General features: G+C 47.1%; 1 non-coding gene across 1 annotated transcript; it reads right to left on the bottom strand.

The window, feature by feature from the left end:
- Positions 1–249: 249 nt before the first annotated feature.
- On the bottom strand, positions 250–356 carry LOC115031688 (U6 spliceosomal RNA). Its single transcript, XR_003837347.1, has one exon. It is a non-coding gene; the product is annotated as a U6 spliceosomal RNA (small nuclear RNA).
- Between the last annotated feature and the right edge of the window lie 15487 nt (positions 357–15843).

The raw sequence follows: 15843 nt of genomic DNA, 5'->3' as shown, positions 1-15843 counted from the left end.
GTGGTTAAAAGCCCATGCTGCTTTTGCAGAGGACTCAATCCCTAGCACCCATGTGGTAGCTTACAACCATCTGTAACCCTAGTTCCAGGAGATCCTACGGGCATTCACAACTCGTACATACATGCAGGCAAAAATGCATACACATGAAGTAAAATAAACAAATCCTTTTTGGGTTTTGAGGAAAGGGTTTATTTCACTTATATTCCCATACACAACCCATCATCAAGTGGCATTAGGGTAGGAACTCGAAAAAATATGGACCGCTTCCTGAATTTGCGTGTCATCCTTGCGCAGGGGCCATGCTAATCTTCTCTGTATCGTTCCAATTTTAGTATATGTGCTGCCAAAGTGAGCACACGATTCTTTTAAAAAGTTACCTTGTGCCACTTTTCAAAAGTTTATTTATATATTTATATAAATATATTATATATTATATAAACATATATACATGTTTATTTTTATATTACGTGGTAAGTGGTTTTGCTTGCATGAAAGTCAGCACCATGTACATGCAGTGCCCACAGAGGCCAAAGGAGGGCCTCAGATCCCCTACAATTGGAGTTACAGACAGTTATGGGACACCATCTGGACCCTTGGAATTGAACCCAGGTTCTGCATAAGAACAGCCAGTGCTCTTAACCAGTGAGCCATTTCTCCAGCCCACTTTGGTAGCAATTTGATAAAACACCTGACAGGAGCCAATATAAGGGAGGAAAAATCCTCTGGGCTCATGGTTCCACAGGGGCCATATGGAGGGGAAACCAAAGGATCGGACCAATCTATGTCAAGAGAAGAGATACTATTAGGGTGCCCAGGCACACATGCAAAGTGAGTTTTCACAAGTCCACCCCAGTGGGTAGTGCTACATAGCTTCTCCTTCCATGTTGTGTCCAAGGACTCATTAGAGCCTGTGTATCTTCTATAGATGCTCTTGCTGTTTCCTTTAAAAGACTAAGACACAGTGTGGACACTTTGTCCCTTCTTAGAATTGGGAACAAAACACCCATGGAAGGAGCTACAGAGACACAGTTTGGAGCTGAGACGAAAGGATGGACCATCTAGAGACTGCCATATCCGGAGATCCATCCCATAATCAGCCTCCAAATGCTGACACCATTGCTCACACTAGCAAGATTTTGCTGAAAGGACCCAGATATAGCTGTCTCTTGTGAGACTATGCCGGGGCCTAGCAAACACAGAAGTGGATGCTCACAGTCAGCTATTGGATGGATCACAGGGCCCCCAATGGAGGAGCTAGAGAAAGTACCCAAGGAGCTAAAGGGATCTGCAACCCTATAGGTGGAACAACAATATGAACTAACCAGTACCCCCAGAGCTCTTGTCTCTAGCTGCATATGAATCAGAAGATGGCCTAGTCGCCCATCAGTGGAAAGAGAGGCCCATTGGACTTGCAAACTTTATCTGCCTCAGTACAAGGGAACGCCAGGGCCAAGAAGTGGGAGTGGGTGGGTGGGGGAGTGGGTGCGTGAGCAGGTGGGGGGCTTTTGGGATAGCATTGGAAATGTAAATGAAATAAATACCTAATTAAAAAAAGACTAAGACACAATCCTTATTATGAAGCAAAACCATGTGTGTCTGTAATAGGGAGCCAGTTCTCCCTATTTTAAAGAAATTTCTGACAGTCGTGCCTTGAGTCTACTTATTAGAGCCCCTACCAGGCCCACAACCTTCCCAAATATAGCTTTCTACCTGGGCTTTACCCCATGGCCTCCATTTTGGCTCACGCCTTGTTTTCTCTTCGCCCTAATCTGTTTTATATTTTAATGCTATTTTACTGAATGTATTTTTTGCCATCCACTTTAAATGCTTCCAAAATAAAGTAGGTGTAGATCAACAAATAAGCACACACACCTGCCTGGTGGTACGACTGTCTAGCCTGCTCCACCACCAGCCAGGTAGATCCAGGAGCCCCACAGAAGGCTATGAAAATGTCTCTAAAGGACCAGGGAGTAGAGGCTGGAAGGACCTGAAATGTGGGGAGGTGGGCAATGTCAAGTGCGGCCATAAAAGAGTGGGAAGACCGTTTATTCAAGGCCATGACCACTCCTGAGTCAACACAGATGGAGGATGATCATTCCTGGCCAAAACTTGACACTAGGACAACTTGACACTAGAACACACTGGACATGATGGGCAACTTGTACCTGTATGCCCAGCACTAGGGAGGTAGAGGCAAGAAAGTTCAGAGTTTCAGATCAACCTAATACTGTACATCTCTATGTAAAAAATAAGATCTAAGGGGGGGGGGAGAGGGAGAGGGAGGTGGGGAAAGAAGGGAGGGCAGGGAAACAGAATGTGACCAAGCTAACCCAGTCTTAGGACAGGAGTAGGCAAAGGAGAAGACCCTCGTCCCATACCTCTGTCCTGGGAAGGTCTACTTTATTATAGAGGCCACGTGAGCAATAGTCTCTGTCTGACTGACCATCTCTCTCCAGACATACAAGGAAGCGCGACAGGCTAGAAGGAAAAGTTAGCAGCGCAGCCGATTGAATCAGAAGGAGACGCTGTGGGCACAGGGCCAGAGAGTATTCTTGGATGGGACTTTTTTGTTTCCAGTGTCCTATGGAAGCAGCTGCAATTCTTTTTTTAAGTACCATTCCAGCTGACCTTTTGAAAGGAAGGATTTGTATTTCAATAGGAAATCTGCATTTCCACTGGAGGCAGAGGCTCAATTTTCTGTCCTTGGTTGTTCTCAGACAAGCCAATTCTTTGGGTGTGTGTGTGTGTGTGTGTGTGTGTGTGTGTGTGTGTGTGTGTTGGGGGTGGGGGATCATCTGTAAATTTTCTCTAAATCAAAGACAGGACCCCAAGTGTCCATTGAGTGGCAGCCTAGAGGCAGTCACCGCACTGATGGAGAGAGGGATAGCTCTGTCATCAGTGCACATGAGGACGTTTTGCCGCGGTCGTTCCTGGGAACACACAAAAGTAACCAGTAGAGAAATACTGGGGAAGAGACTATACCTGGACCTAGATATCAAATGGTCTTTGCTATCATAGGGTAGAAGATGAAATAGATACTCATGACATTTAAAAAGGAAGAGATGGATATTGAGAAACGAATGGAAGATTGTCTATGTGATTACATAGATTGAACTATAGATGAACTATAGTGATAGGTGAACTATAGATGGGTGGATAAGTAGATGTGTGGATGGGTGGCTGGATGGATGGATTGATGGATGGATGGATTGATGGATGGATGGATGGATGGATGGATAAATGCATGAATGCATGGGAGGATAAATGGATGAGTGGATGGATGGATGGATGGATGGATGGATGGATGGATGGATGGATAGATAGATGGATGATGGATGGATGGATGGATGGATGGATGGATGGATGGGTAGGTGAATGTATGTATGTATGGATGGATGGATGGATGGATGGTTGGATAAATGCATGAATGCATGGGAGGATAAATGGATGAGTGGATGGATGGATGGATGGATGGATGGATGGATGGATGGATGGATAGGTGAATGTATGTATGTATGTATGGATGGATGGATGGATGGATGGATAAATGCATGAATGCATGGATGCATGGGAGGATAGATGGGTGGATGGATAGGTGGGTAAGTAAGTAGATGGGTAGTAAGTAGATGGATGGGTGGTTGGGTGTATATATATATATATATATATATATATATATATATATATATATATGGGGGTTATAGATAGCAGTTGAGAGTATGACATATAAAGTACATTTAATTTTGTAGTCACAGCAAAGTACTAGAGAAAGGAAAGGAAGAAGGAAAGTGAGAGGCAGACAGATTGAGAAATGTGGTTGCCACATGACTCCTCAGGCTTATTTATACCGCGATGGACAATGGGCTGTACAACATCAGCAAGTGAACACAGAACCATGGCAAAGGCGATGACCTGGAAGCAGAAGACTTTGATGTTGCTGACACTTCAGAAGGTGCCACTGACCTAACATCCAGACCCTAGTCATCTCTAGGAGAAAATAGGGCTCTGCTGTAGCCAACTGAGGGATTAACTCAGGGTTAGAAATGAACCACAACCTGCAGGGTATGCAGGGGAGAGGGGGCAGGAATCACATTTGCCCTGATTCAGCTTAGTGGAAGTTCTTGACCAACAGGACACAGGGCTCCAGCACAGGTGCCTAGACACCAGGCCACTAAGGTCTTAGTCCCACACTACCATGGCCTGCAGAACTTGGGGCAAGAACTCTGCATTTGGGGAGTTCTAAACACCTGACTTATGAGCAGGAGTTAATAGCAGCACAGTGGCCCTCTGGGTGGTAGCAACATTTAGAAACAGCAGCCTTCAGAGGCCCTAGGTCAGTTCCTGACAGTAGAAAAGGGAGGAGAGAAGAGAGGGCCAGCCTGTAGCTGGCTCCAAGTCTCTGTTCCTTAACGGTAAAAATGACGAGGAAAGGCAGGAGGAAGCTGATAAATCTGGCCCTGCTGGGACAACCTGGAGATAGCACATGGGCCCAGAAACCCATTTTTCAGGGACAGTGTGCTCTGTGCCCTCCTGTTGCCATGGTGACCTGGGCATGCTGCAACCCGTTGTGGGTGCCGAACTGGTTAAGAATCAGGAGGGAGGAAGGGCTGTTCGCCCCATCTATTCTCCTGAAACATGCCCAGAATCTCTTTTCAAAGACGTTGATGTTATTCTCAGAAAGAAAACAATTTATTAAACGTAGAACTTTCTGAATAATTAAGAGATGGCTATCACCACTCACATAGGTGCTATCCAAAAGCAGAGGAAGTAGGGGTGGGGCACAAGCTCCCTCCAGCCACTGTGTCAGTTACAGCTCCTGTCCTCATTCCTGCATCTGGCCTTGAGAACGATCCTGCTAAGACAGGTTTCTCTGACCACACTTGGACACAGAAGTCCCTATGGACAGAAATCCCTGGGGTCACTCCCTGCAGCCTAGATTGAAAGATGTGTCCACTGAATCTCTGAATCTCCATCAAAGGCAGGGACAACAGACAAAAGAAAAGAAGAACATAAATTAAATGTATCAATCTTACCCCATAAGAGGTGAGTAAAGGAGGGATGGGGAAAGTGGGGAAACTAAGTGAGCTTTATCTCTTTCAGAGGTACCCTCAAGAAGTAGACCCAGGTCCAGTCCTCAATCACCTCTGGCCAGGTGCCTACTGAGTGGCCCCAGTGACTTGCTTAACTGGGTCTCTGAAGCAGGAAAGGGTAGGCCTTTCAAATCCTTAAGCTCTTGAGAAGTCAAGACCAAGACTGGCAGGGAGGGGCACCTTGCAGCTGCTGGCCTGTGTTTTCTAGGGAACATCAACAGCCCTTGGGTTCAGAAGCCTCCTGGACCAGCAAGGTCCTTGTCATTTAGTGGGGCTTTGGAAATGTAGACAGGAGCTGAAAACTGCCCTTGCATTGTGGGGCTGGGTCCAGTATCCTTGAGCACGCTCAAGGGCTCGAGAAGATGTAGGAAAGGAGACAGATGTGGACCCTAACTCTCAATCACTATTTCAGCTGTGGCTTCTGGGGGCCAAAATCTAATAGTCACAGACACTGCAGGATGAGACCCATCCATGGATGCAGATTTGTAGGGGCCTGAATAGGGAAATGACTTGGCAGGAGTCCTTCCTGGCTGTGGACATAGCTTCTGGCTGTCCCATTAGAAAGCCTCATACTCTCAGGCTACTCACCTTATCTGATCTGATTCCCTGACTATCTACCAGGATGGGTTCATAGGATCCACACCCAACCAGTCATGGGCGTGGCACCTGGCTAGGGAGATGCAGAATTATCTCTAGACCCATCTGAGGCTGCTAAGCTGAAGGATGGAAGTGACTGGCCCATTCTTTGCTTCTAAGGAAGAGGGCAGAATTGACTGGGACTTACCACTGTGCCATCTTTGATCCAACTGTGCCTGAAGATGTCACTTAGCCCTCTGTCCTTGTTGTTGCAACCAAGATTCTACCTTTTCTAACTACAGGACTCTAGTTAACTGCCATAAGGCTGTCACACTGTCACACACACTCCATTCTGGAAAACATTTACATCCAAGTCAAGGGGCTCCGTGGTTAAAGAGAAAGACAAAGAGGCTCACAGGTGCCAGAGGGAGACATAGGCATCCCTTCCAAAGGCGCCATAGCTATGGCTTCTAGATTAAGACCAGGGACCCCCTCCAAGGAAGGGAGGGGAGGATGCCAGTTTTTAAATGATGGAGGAAAGCATTTAGACAGTTGGTCTCTCTAAAAAATACACAAATAGGGGCATACCAATGGCCAGACATACGAAGTCCCCAGATATGAAGACAGCAAGGAAAATAGAGTCTTCTTCATCTGGCACAGCAGAAACCATTTGGGTAAAAATTAGAGCCAATAAAAGACACTAATGTGATTCTTAACTGTTACTCTAGGTCTTGAGGTAGTTAAGGGAAGTAAATTAGGAGGTGCTTGTGCATTTAGCTTCCCCCCCCACCCCCCGCCCCAGAGACTTAGAGGGCCTTCCTAGAAGGAAAGCTAGGAGGGAGTTTGCTGGTTAGCCTTTAGGGATTTTCTTTACCTGTGCCCCCACCCAAAACCAAAGCCTTTCTTACTGGCTGAGCCCTGCAGCTCTTCCTTGTGGCCAGCCCTAAGCCATAGCCCAGAGATGTTCTGCCTGAGGGTGGACACACTTAGCAGTACTGTGGGGATGGTGGCCCCATCCCTGAATCACAATATCCCTGCCTGCAATGGAAGCAGCTCTGGTCCTACAAGGCTTGCATCCCTCTAGGCAACACCGCCCTCTGAGCTGTGTCGCTGTGTGGACTCTGGCACCAAGGGACCCTCCATGCAAGGGGTTATCAGACTCTGGCACCAAGGGACCCTCCATGCAAGGGGTTATCAGACTCTGGCACCAAGGGACCCTCCATGCAAGGGGTTATCAGACTCTGGCACAAAGGGACCCTTGGTGCAAGGGGTTATCAGGAGGCAAGGAGTTAAGGTCTTGGAAATCCTACATGGTCAGTGCGTTGGTCCCCTTGCCCTGTTGCTCCTGGGTCCCACCACTCTTCCAGATATACCTAGATGCCCTTCCCCACAAGCCTGAAAGGAGAGCAGTGGGGTTGTCTTTGTCTGTGTGCTAAGACAGCGCCCACAGTTGGGTGAGGTACAAGACCAAGGTTCAGGCAAGCTTGGTATCTGGTGACAGCATCTCTCTGCTACTAAAATGCTCCTTGAACTTCACATCTTCTCTACAAGTAGAATAGTGGAGATGGCCAAAGAGCAAGGGATCTAGGCCCTCTGCAGATTCCCTTTATGAATGCAGTAGTCCCCAAGTGAGGGTAGAGCCCTCAGGACTTTCCCAGAAAGTCTCACCATGCTTGAGATTTAGTTTCTAACACAGGATTTTTGGAGGGGGACACATTCAAGCCAGGGCACTACTTCCCCATTCTCCTTTTTCCCTGTGAACTCTACCTCCATGGATCCCTTGCCTGCCAAGTCCCCATTGGCTTCAAACCCACACTAGGACTGAGTGACAGGCCCCAAACTGGTCTTCCTAATTCAGAGTAAGGACAAAACATGACAGGGTTTTTCCCAGGATCAAGAAATAAAGATGAAAAATAGAAATAAAAAAGTATGTTCCTGCCCCAAAGCCCAGCTTGCTTTCTTCCTTCCTGCCTTCCTTCTTTTCTTTCTTTGTTTCTTTGTATCTTTGTTTCTTTGTTTCTTTCTTTCTTTCTTTCTTCCTTTCTTCCTTTCTTTCTTCCTTTCTTTTGTTCTTCCTTCCTTCCTCCCTCCCTCCCTCCCTCCCTCCCTCCCTCCCTCCCTTCCTTCCTTCCTTCCTTCCTTCCTTCCTTCCTTCCTTTCTTTTTTCCTCTATACAAGGGAGTATTGCAGGGAATTCTGGGGAAATCTTGAGCAGTTGTATGAGACATCCTTTTGAGCATCCCTCAAAGATGCAAGGCTTGGAACACAGGGAGAGTAAGAGCATCCACTTGCTTGCTGCAAATTGCCCAGGGGAAAGCTGTAGCAGGCTGTGTCCTCCAGTCTAGAGTTCTCAGCGTGGTCCATGAGTTGCTCCAGACATCACCTACAGAGATCAGTCACAGCCCAGACAGGCAACTGGGGCAGGTGTTCCTGCTCTGTCTTCCAGCAGATGGAGCCTCTTGTGGGTTGTAAGGCAGTTACTGTACGGGGCGAAGACAGGGAAGTGGGCTCAACAGAGAACAAGGAACACCACGGTAAACAGGAGACTAACATTCTTTGCTGATGGGAACTGTGGTGGCTCCTGTACCCAGTCTCTCTATCTTCACTCATTCAAGCCAAGTGACAATTGAGACTGAGGAATTAGCAACGGGCAGAAGGAGAAGCCACACTGAGCCTCTACCACTGAGATGCCCAGAACACACCCCACATGTGATGACCCAAATGTCTCCAGATGTTGCCAAATGCCTCCAAGGGAAGGAGCTGCATATTTGGCCCCACTTGGGAGCCTCTGGTCTAAAGAGGAAACAAAAACAGAAAACTCCACCAGGAAGGGTGGACAGATGCAAGCAGAGACCCGGAGAATCGGAAGAAGGCTTTGACATTGTTAGGCAGGCAAAGAGGTGCAGAATCCATTCCAGGTAGCCCCAGGGCACAGCAGAAAGAGAGGCACCCCCATGTAGTTAATAGCACAGGATACCTGTACTGTCTTGCTTTTGTCTCTCTTCCTGGTTCAGATTTTATAGAGAATCAGAAAGCAAAGGCATGGGACGTGATTCTGTGATTCTCAGGGTCATCTAGCCAAGATGCCTGACCCTGAATCTGGCAGAGTCCTCTCTCCCTTTTCCTGCTCTTGTCCTCTCTCCGTGTCACCAGCTGCCCCCTCCCATTTCCCTCATTTTTTTCTCTGACCCTCCCCCACAGTCCCCTGTGTGCATAGGGATTCAGGATTTGAAAGGGTTCTGGCCATGACCTTGAAGAACCTTTGCAAGGCAGAGTAGGTCTCTGCCTGGCATAGATCCCACACACAGTAGGCATTTGTGCACCCTGACTATCCTTGAAAATAGCTCAGCCCTGCCCCCACCACCCAGCCAGCAGTCTGGGAGCAGGTGGCTGCCTGTTTTGACAGGGTATTATATAACCCCCTGCCCTTGATGGGTAACAGAAAGGAGAAAATGAGACACGCTGCAACCCACTCAGAGGGACATAGACCAAATCCACAGCTTGGAGTCACCGAGTCTTGGCAGACGTGAGCAGTTGAGACTTTCCCAAGGAGACTGTAATTGAGACCGGCACTAGGTTATCAGTGGTGGTGCATCTGAAAGGGGAAAAAAAAAAGGCAAGAAAAATAAAAATTAAAAAAAAAATCTGAATTGCTTAGCATCTGAATTGCTTCCCGAAGACACAGAATTTAAACATGATTAATTTTTCGGCTTTTTTGTGAATAAGGGCTGATTAAATGTTTATATTTTCCATCATTTTGCTGAAAGCGTGACTACATTATGCCAGCAGAACTGTACTAACTAAATAATATTTCTGTTACTGTTATTACATTGATTCTGCAGCATTGGGAAACAAGATCTCTGCTATCATTATATCAATCCAAATATGGCATTAAGATCAGCGTGGGCACAAGACACTTCCCTCCCCCTCCTCCCTGTACCTGGAGACCAGTGCTCAACACCTGTGACAGGAAGGGGGCACAGGAAAAAGTCGCCTTCGGGAGCATTTAGAGATTCTGTGTCCAAAAAAGGAAGAGGGCTCCCAGCCCTGTTCCCCACGATTTTGTGATGCTGCTGTGTCTCCTGCCTACTCCTAGACACGCTCCCCCAGAAAGGACAAAGATGCCGCTTCCTGAATTCGGCTCCCAAAGGTAGCCCCTCTGTCCCCCCCAGGAGGATGAGGGCTCAGTCCCAGGGATGCCTAAATTTAGATTACAAAGATGCTGTCGACATTGTCACCCAAATACCGAGTACAAAAATAAGATGAAATATATTTTGACCGGTTTATAAAAAAACAATCTGACATAAAGTAATATTCATCTTTGATGAATCCAATATTCTTATGGAATGACATTAGGCAGTATCTATTATATCTTTCATTGTGTTCCCATCTGCCCTTTTCAGGAGCTAAATTATGTGCATTAGTACGTAAATGGGCTAATGCCTCTCAGTATTTAGAGGACTGCACGCCGTGAATACATTCTCTGCTTCGAGAAGTAATTGGTAATTACAATGGTCATTTAGGCAATCACTGTCTCTCCTAGATTCATGTCATTCTTAAAAATAACTAGCTCTTAACCTTTGACAGAGTTCCACAGAAACCGTTCATCATCGCCCACGCTTTGATTAATTTCACACATACACAAACCTGTATCAATAAAAGTGATGGTTTTACATTTGTTAACCACAGCAATTTGCCTCCCTCATCAAAACAGCTTAATATCAGGTAACACCGTGCTCCAAATCTCATTAGTTTCATTTTATAAACACCTTTATAGTTCCTTTCTTGGAGGAAAAAAAAATATCATCTTGGAGCATTCTTTTTCAGGCCATTATCCAAACCCGACATGATGTGGCATCTGACGGGGGTCTTTCTGTGTTGGGGAGGGGGACGGGGGGCAAATAAGAGGAAAGTAAGTAAAATGACCTGACGTCACCAAATTCGAGTTTCTCGTTTTCTTATTTACTGTTCATCATGATCGCCCGAGCCACCCATGTTTTTTTGCATGTGGGCACCTCCGTTCGGAGCAGGGAGGAGCAGAGAAGAAAGCTAAAATGTCAGGCATATGATACGAAAGCCTAGTGTGGGTAGCCTCCCAGGACCGATCACGTTCTCCAGCTCCGTGACACCTGCTTCAGCTCCAGCCCTGGGCACTTCGTCTTTAAATGCGCCCCCCACACACACACACACACATTTTAGCACCCTTTTTATTTATGTGAAAGCACCGACGAGTAAACGGCAATAGACGCATGCGGCGGCGGCGGCAAGAGGCAGTTTCTCGGATCTCAAGCTGCAAAACAGACCTCTCTGGGCAAAGCGGGTGAAAAGCATGAACCGAGCCTGCAAAATAATCCAGTCCTGTCTATGGGAGGCGGGCCTGCTTTTCCAGTTAATATAATTATATGGAATTATGGAGCCGCTTGCAATATGGAGGTAAAATTAGACTTTATTGTTAGCCTCACCCAAATCCCTGCCTTCTGCAGGGTACACACGTCTGCCCACGAAACACAGCGCATGATGGTTTCCAGAGATTCCAGTATCTGCAGAGACAGAGCGGGTGTCTGCCCCTCGAGGGGCTCTCTGCAGAGATGTGACTTTGGACTCGGGACCTGGTAGAGGGAGGCAGAGTCCATGAGCCATCCATCCCAGAAACCCATGAAGTATGGATGGTTATAGACAGGCTAATCCAAGAAATCTGAAGGAAATGGACCATCCTAGGGCATGTCCACTGTAGTGTCCTCAAGGGAGATACCACTGGAGGTGAGGTGTCTACCTCAGGGTTCCCTTATGGATGCAGCTCCTTCTCTACTTTAAAACAACACTCCTTTAAAGTAATTCTCAAATTTGTGTCCACTCTGCAAACAAAGAAGGCAGGGTTTAAAGGACTGGCTCTGACCTTCCTGACCATGTCACCTAGCCAACTGAGACTTGAATGTCCTTATCTGTCAAATGGGCATATAAAGGCACTGTCTGTGAGGGCTGTGAGGATGGCTTAGTGTATCTCTGTAGATGGCAACTGTTATAATTATGTGCCACTATTCTACTAGCCTCATGGCTTAATAGCTGATTCAACTCAGGTTTCCAGGCACCCCCAGAGCCAAAGCCCCGTGGGGTCCCACACTTTAGAACAGCTTTGTAAAAGAGAAGACTCAGCAAAGAATGAAAATAAGGGGACCCCTTGTCCAAAAAACAATGGGGAAAAAAAATCCATGGGTTTGACAATGAAATGTTTTCCTTACTCTGTCTCACTTTCAAAATCACCACCCGGTCTCCTTCTGGATGAGAGAAGGGATTCCCTTAGGGCTGAAAATGGACTTTCAGAAGAGTTGTCCCTGTCCCCACAGCATCACACTGACCATGAAGGGCACCCTTTCCAAGGTGAGTTGGGTTCCTGGCTCCTGTCTGGGCCAACATAGAGGACAGATGACCAGAACGCCCCAGGCAGTCCTCGCCACAGAGAGCTTGTTGGCAATACGGCTGCTTGAGGGTTTGTTTTGTTTCATTTTGAATTCCAGTTGGAAAGCTGCTAATAACGGACTCATTTTTTTTTTCTTCTCAAGGCATAAAAGGCAGAGAAGATGGGTCTGAGTCTCTCTCCTCTTTTGACAGGTATATGATAATAGGATGGTTTTATGTCTACAAAGGTCAGGGATAAAAAGTCACAACTCTCTCCACACATATATTTGAAATGAACATAAAGATGGAAGGAAAAACAAATATGAGACATAATTGGGTCCCCCTCCCCCTCCACCCCTTTCCCTTTGGCACACACTGCATACATACATGTGTGTATACACAAACAAGTGTGTGTGTGTGTGTGTGTGTGTGTGTGTGCGTGCATGTGTGTGCATGTGAACATCATGACCTGGATATAGGAGGAAGGAGGTGTCACTCAGAACTTGGGAATTTCCCAGAATCCTACACACCCTCTGTCACCAATACAAAATTGCCCCAAGTGCTAAATACTGTATAATTACGTCAAACAGAATGAAGGACTGCCTGAGACTAATCTCCTCCACGCAGAGTGCACCCTTCTGGTCTGAGTTGGAGAGGGGAGCTAGCCATGGAGACCTTCCTTTTCTTGTCTTCAGTCTGGATGTCTTCCTGTGCAGCAGGGAGCACTTCCTGAAGGCTACTTTCTGTCCTGTGCTATATGCATCTGGTCAAAGCCTTGAAATCTTCTTTCTTTCATTTGAACTCCCAAACCCCTCTCTCAGGGTAGATGTTTTGGTTCATCTTGATAATAGGGGTTGTGAGACATGTCTAAGGTCACACAACAGGAAGCTATGTCACTCTTAGCCCAGCTGGGGTTCCCCATGGATTGCAGAAGAATCAAGAAACAGGCTTGCATGGGTTTGGAAGCATAGTGGACTGGTTGACTGCACTGCTTTAAGATTCTGAAAGGGCCTAGCCTGACCCCTGAGGTCATGTCACCACATCATTTTTTTTAATTCATACTCCCCCAAGACCCCACTGGCAATACTCAGTTAGCTTTGCAATTAATCTGTAATAAATAGCACAGTGAGGCCAGAGTAGTGACATTTGGAGACACGCTGCAGATACTCTGTGCCCATGGTCTGCTTAATTTCATCCATTCCACATACCCATTTCACAGATCACACAACTAGAATACACAGAGAAGGACTTGGCTTCCCAACCCACCCAAATGTTGCTGACCCCATACCTCCCACAGATCCTCCCCCAAGTCCTCCAGCCCCTTTTAAAGTCAATTGCAGGCCGTTTCTGTATGATCGAGCAGAGCAATGCCCCCAGTCCAAGCCCTCACTGTCAAAAGCGAGGCCTGCATCCTCCTCTGAATGCTAGAAGGGGAAGGGAACCTCCCTCTTAGGTGCTGACAGAAAAACAAAATCAGCAAAGACTCAGAGGGGGCTGAGGTTGTCACAATAAGACTACTGCAGGCTGGCTCATCCCTGTACAGGAAGGAGGGGGAAGGACAGGGCCATGAGCAGCATAGATGGATCTTGCGGTACACTGACCAAATTCTATGCCCTCAGGAAACCTTTTCTGATTGCCTCCAGCCCCACCATTTCCCTATTCTGACTCACATTGACAGTGACTTTCTACCTATTTGCATAGCTGGGTGTTCCCTATCCAATATAAGAGCCAAAACGTGACATATGGACAATCACTTTTCTGTGTGTGCTATCTGGACCTTCATGTGTCAGAAATACAAAACAAACAAACGTTCACCCACAAATAGGCCACTGTTGCGGGGTTTCACATGACCTCTTCACTATCTTCTGCTGCACTTCCCTGCATCCTATCTTAATTCCCTCTACTTTAAAGGTGTCAACAAGGGTATGTTTTAAGTGCTGCTGACAGCCCTTGGACAGTCCCCTCACTGTGCCCTTTAGCTTCCTTCATGCCAGTATGTGGAGGGCACAGCCATGCTGGTGAATAGGACACCACAGGCTGGAGGCATTTCTGCCAACCTTAGGCAGGCCCAGCGTCTACCTTGCCTGTGTTGGAGTGTCCCTGCCTGTCTGCCACCTGTGCGCACACACACACGTTAATGGATCTGGAGCTTGAGTGAGAATTTGTACGCACCAGTTTGCACAGTGCGCACAAGAAGCATGTGTTCACACATCTATACACATCGGTCCGCCCAAGCAGTATGTGCTCACACATCTGTGCACATGTGAGTGGGGTTGGCACAGCTTCTGCCTGATGGGAGTATACTAATCACTCCTCGGTAGTCAGTGGTACATCTGTGGCCATGTGCGTATGTGCCTCTGTGTGCTGTGTGTGTGTGTGTGTGTGTGTGTGTGTGTGTGTGTGTGTGTGTGTGAGTCACAGCTTTATGTGAATGTGTAGGGCAGCAACAAGGGGCAGAGACAGCTATTTTGGGATCCCATGTCATCACTCAGACAGGAATGTGGAACACAGCCCCTCCCTGGGTTATTCTTATGACACTGGAGCCCTTGATGACAAATGATGACATGCCACTCGGAGGAGGGAGGAGCAGACAGCACAGCATGGAGAGAAGCGGGCATTCAGAGGCACAAGGCTGCTAAACTGAGTTCTAGACTGGAGTCTGAGCCTCAGGTTCCCCATCCCATCCAACACAGCAGCAGAGAGGCAGGGAAGGCAGCCCAGCCTCAGGCAGGGCTGGAGTCCCAGTTTGCACCTTCCTAAGTATTCTACTGAGCCCATCTTTTTTAATGTCTTTTCTTGAAAAATGGGTACAGTATGGCCCTACCTTTGGGACTTTTAGGACTAAATGAAAATGCCAATTTTCTAGGACTGTGCCTGACTCACCATAGGTGCAGCAGAGCCGATCTATGGTGTCTACATCACTGTTCTGCTGACCTGATCACCCCATATGAGACTACAGTTCACACTCAGACATCCCTGAACCAAAGATCCTAGGGCCCTACACCCAGGGATAGCTGTATGACTGTTAGGACCTGCAAAGAGTGAAAATGTGGGGTCCTTTGTTTGCAAGAGGAGGGTGATAACACCCCTAAAGGCACGAAAAAATAAAGCATCTTTGTTTTGCTCATCTCTGTCGATGTGTTGTGGGGCCTTTAATTGCTGCTTCATGTCATTCTCAGTAAAGAATATAAGAACTTTGTCCTGTTATATGAATTCTATCCTTCCCTGTTCGTACTGTACCATGCCAGTTTCAAATGTCTATAGAAAGCGTTTGAGTCACTAAAAGTATGTGATTTCTTGTGGGATGGGTGGTGTTTTGTTTCTAAGATGAGGCCCTTGATATACCAGGCTGGCGATGGCCACAAGGGTGACTTTGAACATAATGATCCTCCTGCCTCTACCTCCTGAGTGCTGGGATTAGAAGCATGCAGTACCATGCCTAGTTTCTGTGATGCTGGCATCAAACCCAGGGCCTCAAGCAAGCTTTACAAGCATTCTACCAACTGAGCCCCATGATATGCATCTGATTGGGAGCAGTGTGCGTGCTGCGCAGAGATAATTCAGCAGCTCTAATTTCCCTCTTCTATTCTCATTCCCTCTACCAATACCTTCTACCTCCTCTATAGGGTACCAGGTCTTCCTCTTCCTCGCATAGTGTGGTTCTTGGTGGGGGGAACTGGTTACCATGGTGAAGTAACCCTAGTTGGAAAGAGGGGGTATGATAGGGCTTCTTTGACCACAGCTGACCTCTTCCTGTTTTAAAGAACAACTCCCAAGTCCCAGG

This window comes from Mus caroli, unplaced genomic scaffold (genome assembly GCF_978045245.1).
Source record: "Mus caroli unplaced genomic scaffold, Mus_caroli_1 scaffold_8, whole genome shotgun sequence".
Taxonomy (NCBI): domain Eukaryota; kingdom Metazoa; phylum Chordata; class Mammalia; order Rodentia; family Muridae; genus Mus; species Mus caroli.
The sequence above is the reverse complement of the archived record's forward strand: the minus strand, read 5'-3'. Positions and strand labels throughout refer to the sequence as shown.